General features: G+C 50.6%; 1 protein-coding gene across 1 annotated transcript in view; it reads right to left on the bottom strand.

The window, feature by feature from the left end:
• The window catches only part of AGBL4 (AGBL carboxypeptidase 4), a 918,272-nt gene that overhangs the window by 96,329 nt on the left and 802,676 nt on the right, over nt 1–19,267 (bottom strand). The window lies entirely within an intron of this gene.

The raw sequence follows: 19,267 nt of genomic DNA, 5'->3' as shown, positions 1-19,267 counted from the left end.
GGCAATGCAGGTTAAGTGATTTGCCCAGGGTCACAGGGCTAGGAAATGTCTGAGGCCAGATTTGAACAAAGTAAGGGTTGTGTTTTTTGTTTGTTTGTTTGTTTGTTTTTTTAAGTGAAATGAGCAGAACCAGGAGAACAATGCACACAATAATGGCGATATTGTACAATGATCAATGGTAAATGACTTTGCTATCTCAACAATACAATGAGCTAAGACCATTCCTAAAGATTCATGATGAAAAATGCTATCCATCACCAGAGAAAGAACTGATGGAGTCTGACTAAACATTGAAGCATACTTTTAAAAACTTTATTTTTCTTGTTTTTTTTTTAAAGAAAATTTGGTCTGTTTTCTTTCACAACATGACTAATATGGAAATATGTTTGCATGACTGCACATGTATAATCTATATCAAATTGCTTGCCATTTTAGGGAGGGGAAACAGGAGGGGGTGGAAGAAGGGAATTTGGAACTCAAATTTTCCAAAAAAACGTTAAAAAAATTTTATATGCAATTGAGAAAAAACAAAATATTAAAAGAAAAAGAATAAATGTTCTCTCCTTGGATTCCCTATCTTCTTTTGAAGGATACTTAAGTTATCAAATCACACATGGGAATTTCCCTGATTCCAAGTTATTATTGTTCTCTGTTTCTAGAAATCACGTTGTATCATTTGGCAGTGACTTATCAGTAAATTTATTGCTCCTTCCATTCCAATTCCAAAATCTAGTCCTTCCTTCCCACCCCCACCCCCAGACTATAATCCCCTTGAAGACAAGGACTGTTTTTATTTATTTGTTTGTTTGTTTGTCTCTCTAGCACTGAGAATATTAACTAGATGTTTGATGTTAAAATGCATTGATTCTAGGGGGAAACTGGGTAGCTCAATGGACTGAGAGCCAGGCCTAGAGACAGGAGGTCCTAGGTTCAAATCTGGCCTTAGACACAGAAACTTCCTAGTTGTGTGGCCCTGGGCAAGTCACTTGACCCCCAATGCCCCCCTTACCACTCTTCTATCTTGGAACCGATACGCAGTATTGATTCTAAGGCAGAAGGTGAGAGTTTTGATTATTTTTTTTAATGCATTGATTCCTGGCTTGTATTCCAGTTTTGTGCCAATATTAGAAAATGAACACTATATGGGCAGGGATTGGGGTATGTTCCTCTGTCTCCTACACCTGATGCCTAGCATGGGACATTATGCACAGGGTAGGTTTAATAAGCACATCATGAATTTCAAATATGACTTCCAGCCACTCTCCCTGGCCTTCTCTCCCACATCCCACCTTCATCTAGTGCATGCATTCATTTATTCACTCATTTGTTCATGAATTGATGAATTTGACAATTATATATTGAGCACCCATCATGTATAGAGTCTGTACTGGGTGATGGGGAGCCAACAGGCTAAAAGCAGGCATGGTCCCTAATTTCAAAGGGATGGTAATCTAGCCTGGCGATACAACATGCAGAGAGAAATCTATACAAAATAAATTCCAGGTACCTGAGGGTCCAGGAGACGAGAAAGTGGGGCTTGAGCTGAGCCTTGAAACCAGCTAGGGAGTCTAAGAGATGGAAATGCCAAGTGAGAATATTGCAGGCTTGGGGATGGAGTGCTGTAGGGGAGGTATGGTAAGAAATCTAATTTGGGGGGCAGCTGGGTGACTCAGTGGATAGATGGGCAGGCCTAGAGATGGGAGAACTTGGGTTCAAATCTCTGAGGCTTCCTACCTGTGTGACCCTGGGCAAGTCACTTAACCCCCTTTACCTGACCATTATCACTCTTCTGCCTAGGAACCAATCCTTAGTATTGATTCTAAGATGGAAGATAAGAGTTTATAAAAAAAAAAAAAAGTCCAGTTTCATTAGACTGTGGTGTATGGGAAAGGCACTCCAGCTGTGCCCCCTGCCTGGAAGGTGTATCTTCCTCACCTCTGCCCCTAAGAACCCAGTTTCTTTAGAAATGCAGTTCATGGGCCACCTCCTAAATAAAGCCTCTCCTCATTCCTCCAACTGCTGGTTAGTGTCTTCTCTCTCTACAAACTCCTCCTAAAAACGACCTCCTATTCCTCATATTTAGTTCAGATATGCATATCCCGGTTCACGTCCATGCTGTCTCCCCCAATTGCATGTAAACTCCTTAAGGACAACGACTCATTTTATTTTTAATTTTTATTCTCAGGACTGAGTACTTTGCCTGGCATGCAGTAGATCAATTATTCTAAAAATCAGTCCTAGGAACAAGAACACCCACTTCTCTGGTTCTTAGAACCATTTCTAAACTTCACAAAGGGCTTCCCTTGCTGCAGTCCCAAGAGATTGACTGACACTAAGCATTAACTCCATTTTACAGATGAGGAAGCTGAGGCCTGAAAATGGGAACATGGAGGTGAATTGCCAGAGATTGCCCAAGAAGGCAGTATGAGGCTTGGCAGAACCTAGCTATATCCTGGCGGAGTAGGAGAGCCGGAGTGGGAACGCACCCTGAAAAGTCAGCCTGTGGGCCCCGAGTCTGATGCCAAAGCTTGGTCAGAGGGGAGGAGCTGGTGGGCCAATAAATATTTTTTATAATGGATTTTCTTTAACAGAAAGCTCCATGGAAGACAATGTGGGGCTGAGAATGGACAGATGGTGCCTTTGGAGGCCTCGCTTGCTTCTGCTTCCTAAAGGGAAGAGATGGGGAAACCCAGCCAGAACCTGACAAAACCTTCTCTGGCGGGTGCGAGCTCAAAGCATGAAGTCCCCACCCAACCAATAGCCCCAAATTCAAAATCTCCAGCACATGGTGGGAGATAGAACCTTCCTGCCTTTTGCTCAAACATAGATCCCATAAAGCCAGAGACAACGTTTGAGGAACCTTGTGTCCCACTTTCTTATTTACAGAGGGAACTAAAGTCCAGAAAGGGGAATGAATTGGCCCGGGGTCACATAGCAAGTAAGGGACCAAAGAAGGATTAGAACTCAGGGCTCCTGATACCCAAGTCAAGTCAGTCAGTTAATAAACATGTTATTAAGTACTTACTCTGTGCCAGGCATTATGCTAACTGCTGGGGATACAAATACAAATTTAAAAAAAAAAGGTAGTTCCTGCCTTCAGTGAACTTATAATCTAATGGGGGACACTGAAAAGGGGGAGTGGGGAGAAGGCGCCATCTTGGGGGCATGATGGAAAAGTCTAAAGTAGTCCTAAAGCAGTTGATTTTCTATTATGCCAGGCTGCCTGCCAAGGGCTCCCTGAGCACTCTGAAATGGCTCTTCGGGGAGGACTGAGTGGGGGTCATTCTGTTGCTGCTTTTCAGTAGCGACTGGGGAAGAGGCCAAGATCTCTCTGGTACGGGACAGGCCTGACCCTTGTCCCTTCCTCTCCCGGAAGCTTCTGTAGGAGATCTTTCTTCTGCTTTATAAAGGTCAAGATGACCAGCATGGCTCTCGTTCTTACATGCTTTCCTCACAGCCCTTCTCTAGGAAGGATGAAGGAATGGCAGCGTGGGTAGATGGATGTTTGTAGAGTCCCTCTACGGACAGCATTCTGTGTAGGTACTGAGGGCACCAAGACCATCCCTGCACGTCCTGAGAGAAAACATGAGGTAAAGCATCCTAAGACCAGTTCACGGAAGGTTTTTAAAGCTCTTACTGTGTGCAGAGCCCTGTCCATTGGGGAATCCAAGGATGAAGGGGGGCACTGAGGAAGTTCATGCCTTCCTGGAGCGGAGGGTGCACGGGAGCTGGAGGGGGCTGACCTCGTCCAAGACTGCCCAACACAGCCAGGATGAGGGCTGAACGATCCAGGCACTGAGGACCCCCCGGGAAGGGGGACAGACGTGAAAATGGAGCTTCCCTAAGCCACTTCAGGGCTGCTTCAGGGGTGGCGAGCTCGCCCTCTCTGAGGGTCTTCAAGCAGATCCTGAATAATCTGAGCCAGCCAGTCAACAAGCATTTCCAGGTGTGGGGAAAAGCAAGTTGGTCAATGCAGGGAGTGAGATCTTCAAACACAAGAAAGGTAGGAAGGGGCTCTGAATGCCAAAAGACGTGATGCTGGGTCCTGGGAACAATAAATAGGAAGCCCCTGGAGTTTACTGAGTGGGGTGGGGCCACGTGGTCAGAATTCAGCTTTAGGAAAATCATTTTGGAGGAAGGACAGATTGGAAAGGACACAGATGTTGGGGGGGGGAGGAAGGAGCCCTAGTAGAAGGCTATTGGAAAAGTCCAGGCAAGAGGTGCCAAGGGCCTGCGCCCACGTGTTGGGAGTCTCTGTGGGAGCAGATGGGATTACTGTCAGGTGTGCCCAAAGAGGGATTCTTTTCTAGGCAGAATTCAGACTAGATCGCCTTTGAGGCACGGAAGGCCAGGTCTGAGATTCTCTGGTTGCATGCGTATGCCTAAAAATAGGCCGTGGAGGAATGTGTGTGTATACATGATCAATGCCAGCTCATGGAGCCTTCCCAAACCAGGCGCACCCCAGGGACAGGCTGGGCCCCTCTCATCCTCAACAGGCCACCTGCAGCTGTGAGAGAGGAGAGGAGAGCAGATGGGTAGCCCAAGGGGTATCCAGAAAAAGCCCCCCACCTTCCAGGACAAGCTGGCCCCAGATACGAGGTCAGCCTCCCTCTGCCCAGTCCAGAGCAGGGTGGTGCCTCCTTAGAAAGACTTCTGGGACTTGACCATGATCACCTAGATTCTCTGATTTCAAACCAAGACTTTGCCAACTGAAGCACTAAACTGCTCACTGAGGAGGAGGATGGTTGAATGTTGATGAGTTGCCTAGAGTGCATTCACAGAGATGACCTCAAAGTCAGATGTAATCTAATGGACAGAGCCCTGGATTATGTGGAATCCAAAGGTCCCTGGGGTCCCCGCTCAGTTTTGCTCATTGTTTGTCCCAGCCTTCACAATCAATCCCTTTTGGGGTTTTCTTGGCAAAGATCCTGGTGTAGTTTGCCATTTCCTTCTCCAGCTCATTTTATAGATAAGAAAACTGAGGCAGAGTTAAGTGACTTGCCCAGGGTCACACAGCTAGGAAGTGTCTGTGGTCACCTAGCTGCGCAAAGTGGGACAAGATGACCTTTGTTTCTTTACAGCTTGTTGATTGTAAAGTCTCCCACTGGCTCACTTTATCCTCACAAGAGACCTCTGTGTTGGCTTCCCATTTCTCCAACTTTTCTGGGTTATTGTCCCTCTATGTGCCTCAGTTTCTTCCTCTGTAAATTAGGAATAATACTACTTGCACTAGGATCCTGAAATCATCTAATATGGTCTCTTTGTTATTTTATTTTTTTAATTTTATTTTATCTTCAATTTCAGACTCACTTCTTCTCTCACCCATTGAGAAGGCAGGAAATACCAAACCCATTCCAAACATGAAGTCACACAAAACAAATTTCTGTATAATCCATGCTCTGCTGGGAAAAACAAAACAAAAAGGAAAGAGCCCTTTCATTTTACAGAGGAGGAAACGGGCCCAGATGAGGGAAGAAGGTATTTGCCCAGTCATAGGGATAGCAATATGGGAGCCAGGATTTGAACCTGGGGCTCCTTGACTCCAAAGCCCCCAATGGTTTGGCCATGAATCCCAGAAGTCTCCCCAGATCCCAACCTTGTATGACCTTAGGTGAATGCCCTCCTCTCTTTGAGCCTCTTTCCTCTATAAAATGAGGGAACAGGGCTAAGTTTCTTCTGAGGTCCCTACAATATTATGATTTTCTAAATCCCTTCCCTTTGACTGGGATCCGAACAAGTTGGAGGAGCAGAACGTGGGGCAGGGAAAGGCATAGGATGGTAGGGCCAGAGCTAGAAGAGACACTGGGAGTCATCTAGGCTAGGGAGACAGACAGATTTCAGTTCATTACAAGAAAGAACTTTCTACTGACCAGAACTGCTCAACAGTGGGACTGACTACCTAAGAGGATAACAAGATCCCCATCACTGGAAATATTCAAGCAGGGATGCCCACTTGTCATGGATATTGTGGAGGGATCCCTACGTATGGGAAGGCGGAAAGACTCTCAGAAGCCCTCTCAGAAGTTTCTGTGGCTTTAAGATTGGGGGATGGAGAAATCTACAATTCTATCATGATACAGAGGACTCACAGATTCTAGGATCTGAAATTCTAGGATTTCTTCTGATTCTAAGATCCTTTTGTCTCAAAGATTCCTTGAAGCCCAGTGACCCTGGGCAAGTCACTTCACCCCCATTGCCCAGCCCTGACCACTCTTCTGCCTAGGAACCAATACACAGTGCAGATGCTGAGATGGAAGGTGAGGGGTTAAAAGAAGAAAAATAAACAAGATCCCTTGATTCGAAGATGCCCTGTTCTTGGGCTCCCACCCTTCAAGGTTCTGAGATTTTGGACAGCCGGGTCCTCACGCTGGCCCAAAGCCCAGCCTACCCTACACACTCGTTTGCTTTCCAAGCCTCCCAGGGCTCAGAGGAATGTCCAGAATTCTCCAGTTTTCCTTCCCCAGCTGGTAGCAATGACATGGAGACATGTCTGCTTTGCCTCGCTCTAATCATCTCCAAAACAAATGGCAGCTCCAAAGGGGCCGGTGGGGAGGGGGCTCCAAGTGTTTTCCATTTAGAGCCCATGCATTATTTACACGGCCATTATTCCACCCAATTTGAGTTCATCCTTTCATCCTAATTTCAGTATAATCAAAGGCAATGAATATTTAATCAGGCAGCCTTCCAGAAACTGGCCAGCTCATTAACATAACGGCCTCGGGACTTCTGGGCTGCCTCCCTTCAAATGCACAGCATCTGCCCCTTCCTCCAGCCCTTTAGAGTTTCCAGCTCTAAAGTCAGCTCTGGAACTCTGGAAGCACCTCCTGAGTGCAGGGCTTTGGGCGCCTGCTGGGGACACAAAAGTGGATGAATGAAGGAATGAATGAATGAATGAATGAATGAATGAAAACCCATCTGCTAAATATTCTTTTAAGCATTGTGGATACTTTTGCAAGGAAGCAACATAGCCTCAACTCTCAAAGTGCTGGAGACAACCAACCAGTCGGATGGACCCAGAGCTGCTGCCCGCAGAGCTTGGCCTCTACCCCTCTGCCTTAGTTTGTTCTGAGCAGAGGCTCCCACCAATCGCCCACTTCCCAGCCATGTCCAAACCAGCCTTTTCCCCATCCCTCACTTCCACTCTCAGAACCATCGGATCCCATCAGAATGGAAGCTCCTTGAGGGCAGAGGCTGTCTTGTTTGCTTGTACGGTATTTGGCTCGTCCAGCCCATGGCATAGTGGCTTGGCACAGAGCAAACACTGGGTAAATGCCTTTCCATGCGTTCAGTTAGGAGCCTTTGGTCCGAGTCCTGATTCTTGCCAACTGAGAAGATGGAGGCAAAGCTACTGCCCCTCCCTAGACTCGACTTCCCTCTTTGGCAAGTGGAGATGGTGCTCTGAGCCCTCACCCACCTCAGAACGGGCCTGAAGGCCCCAGAATGAGGCTGGCTATGAAAGTACTTTGCAAACACTGCCTCTGACAGGGGGTGGCAGGTGGGGGGATCTGAGCTGCTGAAGAGGTGTATGGCCCTGGGCCAGCTCCTTCCTCTCCTTCTGGACCTCACTTTCTTCCCAGGTCAAATGACCAGAAAGAGAAGGTGGGTTCCCTGATGAGGTTCTCTGACTAGCTCATCAATGGGCTGCCACAAGGGGAACTCCATGAGTCAGACAGATCTCTAGAGGCTCACTGAAGCCAAGTCTCCCCTTCAGCACCTTGGACAGGGGACGGCTCCCAGATTCTATGTGGAATGAGTGCGTGAGGCAGCCTGGAACCCCAGACTGTGCCTTGCCAGCCCTGTCTCTGTCCTGTCATCAAGGGCCTAGACTGGTAGACGCCATTTGTCCTGGAATTCAAGGTCCTCCTTAATCTGGCTCCAATCTGGTTTTCCCAGTCATGATTCTGCTCTACAGCCTGGCCAAATTGGATTGCTTCAGGACGCATTTAAGATGGAAAGAATCTTGGAAGTCCTTTCAACTCCCCTTGACATTTTACTGGGGAGAAACACTAAGGCCCAGAGAAGTCCTATAACTTCAGCAAGGTCTCAGAAGCCCTTCGGGGCCAGATGTGGGTTCAAATTGAGGTCCTTTGATCCCACATCCAGAGACGCCTCCCCTGAGCTCTCACCTTGGTGTTTCTCTGTCTCTTGCCTCCATACCTTTGGCCAGGCTAGTCCCAAACCCCGGGACATAATCTCCTCATCTCTGCCAGCTCAGAGTCTCTTGAGCTGCCTTGTTTTACAGAGGAGGACACTGAGGTCCAGCGTCCAAAGGGTTGTGGCACATTTGACATTCCTCTGACAGGGTACATAGTTTTTCTGCGCTGATCCTCTGGAACCTACTTCCTTCACAGATGAACTCAGCTGCTTCCTCCTCCATCAAGCCTTCCCAGATATCTCCATCTGGCTGAAGAGCTCTCAGTTCTCTTTATCCAGCTGCACCCCCTCTCCTGAGCCTCAGGCTCCAATCTCTAACTATTATTGGGCACCTGGAGCTAGAGGCACTGTTGGCCAACTGACTGGATGATCCTCCTGTCCCCCAAAAGCTCTCCTTCTCCAAACTTCCTTATTACTGTCCTCCCAGGCCCCTGGTTCACCACCTGGAAGGAATCCTGATTCCTCACTGCCTGTCACCTTTGGAATCAATCTTCTCCTTTTAGACATCGTTCGAAAGTGCCCCCTTCTGTCATCTGGCACTGCCATCACCTCGAGGGTGCCCTCATCCCCTGTGCCACAAGCCCTGTTGTTGCTGCTGGTGGCTCTGCCTGTCTCATGTCTCTCCCAGCTCCACTCTATCCTCCATTTAGCCACCAAAGGGATGGCCCTAAAGTGTGGGTCTGATCCCCCTTCCTCAGTAAACTCCAGTGGCTCCCTATTACCTCCAGGATCAAATAAAAAGCCCTTCAGAGCCTGGCCAGTGTACTTCCAGAAACCCAATCCAGTGACACTGGCCTTGTGGCTTCTCCTTCCACAAGACATTCCATTTCCCAGCTCTGGGAATCTTTTCCAGGCCTGGAATTCTCTCCTTCCTCATCTCTGCCTTCTGGCATCCTTTAAGTCTTGGATAAAATTCTGTCTTGTACAGGAAGCCCCTCCTGACCCCCCAGGGATCCCCTCTAGTGGAGTCTGGCTCTTTGGCTTGTGCCCGCTTGCGTGCTGTGTCTCCTGTTAGACTCAGAGCTCTTGGAGCTGGGAATGCCGGCCCACATTAGGCCTTTAATAAATGCTCCGTGACTTGGTTTCCCTCTCCCTTCAGTAGAGGCCTGGCTCTCACCCCCTTCTCAGGACTCCCCTCCCAACCTTCTGCCTCCAGCTCCCCACACAGCGGTTTTGGCTGGATTTCAGATTTAGGGCCGGAAGGGACTTGTCAGAAGTTATTTTACAGATGGGGAAATGGAGGCCCAGAGAAACTGTGACTCTTCCCTGGGGTAGAGACAGTATTCGAACCCAGGTCCTCCGAAGCAGAGCCTGTGGCTGTGTCCTCACAGAACCGAATGGAGAGGAACCGCCTGGCCTCTCTGCTCTCCGGAGTCCACACTGCCCGAGACACAGCAGAAACACCACTTGTCCAGATCTGGGGCCCTCCCAAGCCCAGGTCAAGCCCAGCCGGGGCAGCAAGTGGAAGCTCTGGCCTGCCACCTGGTGGCCGGTCCTGGAACTGCACCCTCCGAGCTCGGCTCTCCAGGGTACCTGCCGGGTTCCCAGATTTGGGGCAGAGGCGGGAGCTGCCAAGGCCAAGAGGGCGCAGCCCCAGGCCCTGAGATGCTGCCTTCCGCCTGGGGAGATGGGGAGAACCACGCATGCGTGTAGGGCTCTACAGAAGAAATCAAGGGAAGCTGGGAGGGGTCCTGAAGGACCCAGGAAAGTGGCCAGAGCGGGTGTGGAAGGCCACGAGCGTCCCCAGAGGGCCTGCCTTCCAGGCACGGGAGGCAACGAGTATAAAGGAATGGAGATGGAAATGGGGGGTTGGGTGGGAGGAATGGCAAAGTTCCGTTTTACACATGAGGAAACTGAGGCTGAAGGAGGTTAAGGGACTTGCTCACACGGCTAGTAAGTGTTTAAGGCAGGATTTGAACTCAGATCTTTTAGACTCCAGGGCCAGGATTCCATTCGCGTCACCCCCTGGATGCCTCAAGATTTGGCAAGTGATTGAATATAGGAAGTGTGAGTATTAAGGATGCTAAAAGGCAATCCGCAGTTTCTCGTTCTAAGCTCCTCCCAGCGCCGGCACGCCCTGTTCTAAGCCCCGCCCCCATTCTTGACTCGAGTTTCCCATTTGAAAGTCTCCCAGCTCAGTCCGGGCATGTGAAAGCATGGGATGGGGGAGGGGAGGTGGTGGGGGGGGGGGAAGGGGCTGGGCTCCTCCCACCTCCCACCTCCCGGGGTGGTTTCAAACCCAAATACCTTGGGAGACCCCGCCAAGACCCCCAAACAATAGGGGCGGGCTGCCAGCGGGCATGACGGAGAGAAAGCAGACGGAGAATGTATCTGCTCTCCTTCCCTCCCTGGCAGGCGCCGCTGCCTGCCCGATGGCCAAGCTGGGGGTGGGCGGGAGGGGGGAGAAACTTTATAGGGCTGGAGCCAGGAAGCCCTGAGTTCAAATCCAGACACCCGCTCACTAGCTTATGGGATCTTGGCCAAGTCATTTACAGACGCCTGCCTCAGTTTCCTCCACAGTAAAATGGGGATGAGAGCTGGCACTGGCACAGCTGCAAAGGCCTTGGCACAGGACCTGCCTGGCACACAGTAGGGCCTGAATGCTGACCACTCCCTTTCCCTTCATTCCTCTCCTCCATTTTACAGATGAGGAAACAGGGCTCCCCAAAGCCCTTCCAATATGCCAACCCTTTAAGGGTTCTCCTGGGGCCTCTGGGGAGCTCAGCAGGCTCTTAGCACCCTGGGACTGCTGGCAAGTCTCCTGGCGCCGGCCGGCCTGCCTGCCTCGGCTCCCCTTCTTGCTCCTGCCTCCTTCCTCTGGGGACAAGCCGGACGAGGCTGATCGGGGTATCTGATGGCAGCTCTGGTGCCCCCTGGAGCCCTCTCTGGCCCAGGCTAGACCTTCCCAGGTCCTCGGGCCTACAGAAGGCCCCCGGGAGCAGGCCCGAGACCTGGGGAGGCTGGAGCTGAGCAGGAGGCTGAGATGGTCCTCCCCCTCTTCCTCTCCCTCCTCGGCCTCCCCTTCCGACTCCACCAGGCCAATGTCCTGATTTCACAAGGGAAGAAAAGGACAGAGTCAGCACAGTTTGCCTGAAGGTGTCGGATGGGCTCTGCTCCCCTCTGAGGCTTGTCTTTCCACAACTAAAAAGTGCCTGCATTTTGGGGCAGGGGGCGGCGTCCTCGCACAGACATCCCGGGGGCCAGCCCAGGAGACCTGGCTGGGAAGTGTGCCTGGGAGGGCAGGCCACGAACCTGCCTGACCCTCAGTTTCCTTATCTGTGAAATGGGCCCCTCGTAGTATCTCTGGGCCGCAGAGCCCAGGAGGGGCCACTGGCGGTGTTTTAGGAGGCGTCTCCCACCTCTTGGGAAATCAGGGGCTAAGAAAAAAAATCGATTCACTAAAAGCCGAGCTTGCCAACCCTGGGCTCCTATTGGGCTGGTGCCTAGGCCCGTGCTGGTGCCAAGGCCCCGGCTGGCCTCCGGCACACCATGGAGAGGCGACCAGTAAAAGAGAACAAGCAGCCTTTCCCCAGCGCCGCCCCCCCTCCAGCGAGAGGCGCTCTCGGTCTGGCCTCAATTTTTACATCTGTAACAAACGGGCTGGATGAGACAATCTGGCCAGCACCGGCCAAGGCAGACGGCCACCATGTTCCTTCCAGGTCAGTGACCGGCCCTGGGTGCGAGGCTCAGCCCTGCCTGCCTCCGTTTCCTCAAGTGTCGAATGGGCTGGAGAAGACAATGGCAGGCGGCTCCCCGTCTGGGCCAAGAAAACTCCACATGGGGCCCCAAAGGAAACGGAGGCGCCCAGCGACACCAGCGGAGGGACTGTAGGAGAGCGCCGGTCCCTTCCCTCAAGGAGGCGGCCTGCGCTCCGGCCACGCAGCTGGGAGCGCCTCTGGGGGCAAGCCCTGGGCCAGGCCCTTCCCCAAGATCCCATGTGGGCTTTCTCACCACCCTGCGAGGTAGAGGCTACTATCAGACCCATTTTATGGAGGAGAAAGCAGAGGCAGGAAGATGTTGGGAGCCTGGCCCAGGGTCAAAGAGCTGGTAAGAGTCTGGGGCTGGATTGGAACTCGGGTCCCCCTGACCTAAGACCTGAAGGAGAAAGGAAGGCGGGCTTCCTGGTGATGGTGGCAGAGATCTTGGAGGCGGATGAGGAGCCCTGAGGGAGTCCATGTCCCCCCACTGTCCTTCACAGTACCAAGGAGCCTGGGCTGAGCTGGGCAGACCTGGGTTCAAGGCCCCAGAAAGAGGCTGGAAGAAAGGAAGAAGGCCGAGGAGGGAGCAGCTGGCCCAGCCTTGTGATTTTACACATAAGGAAACCGAGGCACGGGGAGGGGAAGGTACGTGGTGGGGGGAGGAGCCAGGGGTTTCCGGGTGGGGGGGGTCCATCTGAGGCGGGTCCAGTCATTCATTCATTCAACAAGACTTACTCTGTGCTCACCCTGTCCAGCCCCTGCTCTGTGGTAAGAGGAAAGAGCCCGAGAAGCCCATTTTAGAGATCGGCAATGACAATAAAAGTTATTTCGGGGGGGATAGGGGGGATGAGGGGGTCTGGAAAAGCCCCAGAACGTCCGCCCTGACGCCAGCCAACAAAACGTTTACTTTCAAATCCTGTATCCTAGAATGGATACAGAAGGGCAATGACTTGCCCAGGGTCACCAGGTTAGATTGGAACCCAGGACCTCCCTGCTCCCCGCTTGGAGCTCTATCTACTAAGCCACTTCGCTGCTCCTCAAAAAAGCACCTATTCCAGGTTTGCTCTGAGAAAAGGGGGGATTTGAAGCGGGTCTTCTCGGCCTCTTTGCACCGTGCTGCTTCCCACTCCCTTCCCAGGGATTGAGGGTCCGGGTTTAGGGCAGCCGCAGGCCTGGGTGACCAAGAAGGACCAGGGCTGCCCACCCGAGCCACCCGCTGGACAGACGTTTGCAGGTGCTGGTCGGAGCGCAGGCCAGGTGCCGGGAGGCCGAGGGGACGTCGAGCCACTCAAGACCACAGCGATGCCGGCGGCAGAACAACAGGCAGAACAAGCGGCGCTTCTCTGGCTAACGTGACCCGGCCCGGCCCGGAGGCCAGCACGGTGGCAGGGCGACACTTATGGGCCAAGGCCTTCCATGGGGAAGTGCTTCGGCGGCCCTCGGACATCCCCCATTTCTGCAGGCCGCTGGCAGGGACCCCAAAGGGCCAGGAACCGAGCGGGGCGCCTCGACTTCCCCTTCTGTTACACAAGGAGACTCTGGTTCTGTGGCGCAGCGACGGGGCGACGCCGTCCCTTCCAGCAGTTCTACGTCCACCAATAAATGGATCAATAAATCAATACATCTCAGTGGCTCTCTGGGGAACCTCCCAAGCCCATCCCCCAGGTGGATCCTCAGAGGCCCTCTAGTCACTGCCTGTTGGATGTCCGGTGCTTATCAATGACCTAAAACCCAGCCAGCGGCGCCAAGGAATCGCCTTCCGTCCATCTGCGCTCTCTGCTGGCCACCGAGACGGAAACTGGTGGAGCCCCGACAGCTGCTCAACGGCCTTCCTTCCAGGGGGGCACCGAGAGGAGCACGCGCGCGCGCGCGAACACGCACACACACACACACACACGCACACACACACGCACAATCGGGGCCATCCTGGATGGATGCCCACCTGGAGGCAGGAGGCTCAAACCTGGCTGCAGACCCGTCTCAGAGTCTTGGACCTTAGAGAGGTCCCAGCCTCATCTGCCCTGGCTGTCTGAGACGCCTGCAGCTCACAGAGGGCAGAGCTTGGGGCGTCTCCTTCCCCGGATCTTCTCCGACCCCCGACCTCTTTTTGAGGACCCCTTTCAAGGGAGGGGCCCCTCCAGGTCCAGGATTCTGTCAGCCCCCAAAGCTCTGGGGTGCCCACCATGAGTAGGGCCCATGCTCTTGCCTTGAGGGCAGGGACTCATCTGTCTTGGCCCCAGCTGGGCACAGCCTCGAGGAATGGAGCAAACAAAAGAAAGCAAGCTGAAGGCCGCAGCCCTGAGCTGGAGGAGGACCTGCCCGGACACATCATTGACTCTAGACAGCCCTTCATCTGTCTGTCTGTCAAATGGGGACAACAACCCTTGCACTGAATTCCTGGCTTTCTCCAGATGCTCGATGGCCAGGAATCTTAGAGCATCACCAGCTCCACAGAACCCAGGTTGGAGGGTCCCAGAAGTCTGAACTTCTTCTTGAGAGGAGCCAAGAACTGGAAGGGGGAGGGGAAGGGATGGGAAAGGACCCAGAGGGAGCCGGGCCTGGAGGATGATGCTCTGCAGAGGTACCAATGGGATGAGAAGGGAGAGAGAGCTGGGGGGCGGCACCCATGGAGCAGCCAGCAACGGAAGTCACAGCTCTCTGGAAGCCTGGAAGAACTCCCCAGAGCCTCCCCACCACAGTCACCCCAAGAAGTAGGAAGGGGGCCTGGGTGGGTCAGTTATTAGCCCCATTTTAGAAGATAAAGGGAGGTCTAGAGAGGGGAAGGGTCTTGCCAGGAAGTAGCAGAGGACAACTCAAAGCAGGGGCTCCTGATGCCAGTCACCCTCCTCTCCTACTGAACTATACGGCCTCGTCATACTACTAGGAAGAGTCCACAGGGCTCTGCTCCTCTCCTTTCTATCCTTTCACTTTAGATCATTCCCCACTCTCTCTCCGTTTCCTCCAGTCTCCAGTAGGGAAGCGGCCCTTCTTCTTGCCCAGGAAACCTTCTCCCTCCTTGTCCCCTCGGAGACAGCATCATTCATTCTCTCTCTCTCTGTCTCTCTCTCTCTCTCTCTCTCTGTCTGTCTCTCTCTCTCTCTCTCTCTCTCTCTCTCTCTCTCTCTCTCTCTCATCCTTTCTGTCTCTCTGTGTCTCCCTATCTCCTGGCTCCTTCTCTACTGTCACCTGACAGGCTCACGTCTCTGCTCACCAGACTACCATCTCCTCAAGAAAAAAATCAGCCTCTGCTCTCACTTATTCCTCAGGCCCTCGTGATCCGCTTCCCAGCTCCTCAGTCAGCTGAACCGGCTCTCCGAGGTGACCAATGATCTCTTAACCGCCCATTCTGACGGTCATTTCTCAGATCTAACCCTTTACTAGATGTGTGACAAGTCACTTAACCCTGTTTGTCTCCGTTTCCTCATCTGTAAAATGAGCTGGAGAAGGAAATGGCAAACAACTCTGGGATCTTTGCTAAGAAAACTTCAAATGGAGTCATGAAGAGTCGGACACAACTGCCAATGACTGGACACAGTGTCCTTCTCTACCTGACTCTGCAGGCCACCTTCTCCTCCTCCCCAGGGATCTCTCCTGTCTGGCTTTTGGTGACACAGCTCTCTCCTGGGTCTCCTTCTCCCTCTCAGCCCATGGTCCCTCGTTGGCTGTTCCCTCTGCCTCTCTCTATATACATTCTTTGTCTCTAAGACCTCTTAGGGACATACGTCCTGCTGGGGACTTAAATATCCACGTAGAAGTTCCTGCCAGCTCCCCAGCCTCCCATTTCCTCAACCTCCTGGAGTCCCAGGACGTCCTTCTTCATCCCTCCTCAGCCCCATCCGGAGATGATCCCACCAGCTCCTTTCTTAATCAGGAACTCCTACATCTGACCATCACTCCCCATCACTGGACCTCTCCCTATACCTCACCCTTCTCTAAACTTTCTCCCCCATCAAGACCTCCATTCTCTCCGCCCCTCAGTACATCCTTGGCTATTATCCTGCCTCTGACTTACTTTTCCTCCCTCTCAGCCCAATAGTTATCCATTCCACCTCTACGCAGTCCTCTGCTCTTGAACCCCATGCCCTGAATTATATCTCCACTCCTAGGCTGGACATTGGGATTCTGTGCTGCCTGGGCACCTTTCACACTCAGGCCACCTAACCTCCCCCGGGCCCTTGCTGCGCCATGGCGGCCATTCTATTCTTCCCCGATGTTTCTTTATCCTCTTGCCCACAGAAGCCGTCTCAGATCTTCTGTCCTCAAGCCAACCACACTCACCTTCCATGCTCTTGCCTCTGACTTTACTGAGAAAATGAAGGTCACCTGACATGGGCTCCCTCTCAAAACCCCTCGCCGCCATCTTTGATTCTCTGCTCCTTTCCTCCAGTTCCCAACAAGACGTGGTCCCTCTCCTTGCCAAAGTCCGCTTCTCCCCGCGTGGATCCCGCCTCCACTTGTCTCTGTACGTTATAGCCTCAATCCAGCCCACCACCATCCTCTACCTCTCTTTCCTTACTCGTTCCTTCCCTCCCATATCCAACGGCCGAGCGCCCCCCAACCCTCCTTACATCCTTCCACTGCCTCAAGTTACAGTCCTATTTGCCTCCCCACCTTCGGGGCCAGACTCTGAAAATACCATCTCTACAGGGTGCCAATTTTATTTGTTTGGCTATATCGATCTCATATATGGTGCTTGCTTGCTTATAGAGTTGTGTGTCCCATGTGATATATTTATATGTCACATATAGTCTACCTGTTTATGGTGTAACATACATGTTACATTTTGTCATATAGTTCTTATATATCTTTTGCTTATGTGTTACCTATATTTACATGTTATACTTTTGGTTGCATATTTCATATATATGTTTACTCGTTTATATTTTTTATTTATGTTTATATATATGTTTTATTTGTTATATATTTATACGTCATGTATTTCTTACATATTTCTTACATGTATTTCTTACATTTACATGTTCTGTATGTCACATAAGTTTTTCTTATATATTGTTTGCTTGTTTATATTTACCTGTAATAGCTTTACATATTATATTTATATATTACATATTACTTGCTTGACTATAGTCATATATAATATATATTTACATTTTATATATTTTCTTATTTTTGCATGTTTATATTACATATAATATATTTGCATGTTATATATTATATTTATTATTTGTTTGACTGTATATTCTTATATGTAGTATATATTTACATTTTATGTTTTTCTTATTTTTGCATGTTTATATTACATATTTGCATGTTATATATTATATTTATTATTTGCTTGACTATACTTATATGTAGTATATATTTACATTTTGTATATTTTCTTATTTTTGCATGTTTATATTACATATATTTGCATATTATATATTATATTTATTATTTGCTTGACTATTCTTATATGTAGTATATATTTACATTTTATATATTTTCTTATTTTTGCATGTTTATATTACATATAGTATATTTGCATGTTATATATTTATTATTTGCTTGACTATATGTTTATATATAATATATATTTACATTTTATATTTTTTATTTTTGCATGTTTATATTACATATAGTATATTTGCATGTTATATATTATATTTATTATTTGCTTGACTATATATATATATATATTTATGTATTTTTTCCTTTTGTTCCCCACCCCAAGAAGTGAGGAGAAAGTTTACTATTCCTCCCTACTTAACCCTTTAACAACTTGGCCTCCAGCCTCTTTCCCTGGGCTGAAGCGGCTCTCTCTGAAGTTGCTGATGATCTCGTCATTGCTGAATCTGACGGGTTTTCTTCCGTCAGGCCAAATCTTTGGCCACCTCTCTGCTGCCTTTGGCACCACTGACCGGCCTTTCTTTCTAGACAGTGTCTCCCTTCTGGGTTTGGGCGACTCTGCTCTCTTGGTTCTCTTCCTCCCCCTCTGATTGCTTCTTCTTCTCTCTTGCTGGCTCGTCATCCATATCCCTCCCCTTAACTGTGGGCATTCCCCAAGATTCCATCCCAGGATCTCTCCTTTTCTCTCTTCTCTTCTCTCCCTTCTCCTTCCTCCCTCTACCACTGGGAATCTCACTAGGTCCCAGGGGTTTATCATTTCTAACAAATAGCTTGATAATGGTCTCTTCTCCGTCACCATCTGGCTACTGAACTTCTGAAGTGCATCTTCAAGTGGCTGCACCTCGCCCTGGATTCGTTCTCTTACCTGCTAAAGCAGGCGGTTAGGTGGTGAAGTGGATAGAGTTCTGAGCCTCAAGTCAGAGACACTCATCTTTCCGAGCTTGAATCTAGCCTCAGATACTTCCTAGTAGGGTGACCCTGGGCAAGTCACCTTGTTTACCTCAGTTTCCTCCTTTGTAAAATCAGCTGGAGAAGGAAATGGCAAACTAGTCCATTCTCTCTGCCAAGAAAAGCCTAAATGAGGTCATGAAGAGTCAGACATGAGTGAAATGATTGAGCCACAGAGGCATCACCATCCTTCCATTGTCCCAGACTTGTGACCTGGGGATCATTCAGGACTCCCTCTTCTCCCTCACCCTCATCCAGTCTGTTGCCAAATCTTGGCGTCTCTACCCCATGTCAAAGTATTTTTCTTTGCTGGGTTCAAGGCCTCGTGCCCTTGGATGGATACGCCTGCCTCCTGATTGCTCTTTCTGCATCTTCTCTCCTCATTTCAGCCCATCCTGCACTCAGCTGCTCAAAGGATGTTCCTGATGGGGAAATCCGAGCAGGCCGCCGCTCCAGAGCCTTCGCACTCAATAAATGCCAGGAGCTCCAGTTCTAGCCTCCCGCTCCTCGGCTGAAGCTGGCCCCAGCCTCCCTGGACGCTCCTTCTCCTGAACCTGGGATACAGCAAAGCCGGCCTCCTGTGTTTCTCACGCAGGATGACCCTTGGTCTCTGGGCTTCAGGCCTCTGCTGCGGCCATCCCTCATGCCTGGAATGCCCTCTCCCCTGACCCCTGCCTCCTTTTTCCTTCCAGATTCAGCACCAGATTCTTTGCTGTCGTCCCCCCAAGGGCTGGGGTCCTCCCTCCTATTGCACTAAGTCACAGGCCACCAGCGGTACTGTGGACGGAGCACTGAGCCTGGAGTCAGCAAGATCTGAGTTCAAACCCAGTCTTGGATCCTCACTAGCTGGGGGCGAGTCACTGATCCTGTCTGCCTCACTTTCCTTAGCTGTAAAATGGGGATAAGAACAGCACCCAACTCCCAGGAGGGCCAAATCAGTTTGTATTGGTAACGCAAGAGTCCCTATCCATGCTATTATTATTATCATCTCTATTTTGTGAGAATCTGAAGGCAGATTTGAACCCAGATCCTCCCCTCTCTAGGCCTGGCTCTCAATCCACCAGACCACCCGGGGCTGTCCCATTCTTATCTTCCTAGCTGAGTGACCCTGGGCCAGT

Source organism: Gracilinanus agilis, chromosome 4, assembly GCF_016433145.1.
Source record: "Gracilinanus agilis isolate LMUSP501 chromosome 4, AgileGrace, whole genome shotgun sequence".
Classification (NCBI taxonomy): Eukaryota; Metazoa; Chordata; class Mammalia; order Didelphimorphia; family Didelphidae; genus Gracilinanus; species Gracilinanus agilis.
This window is presented reverse-complemented; position numbering and strand designations above follow the sequence as displayed.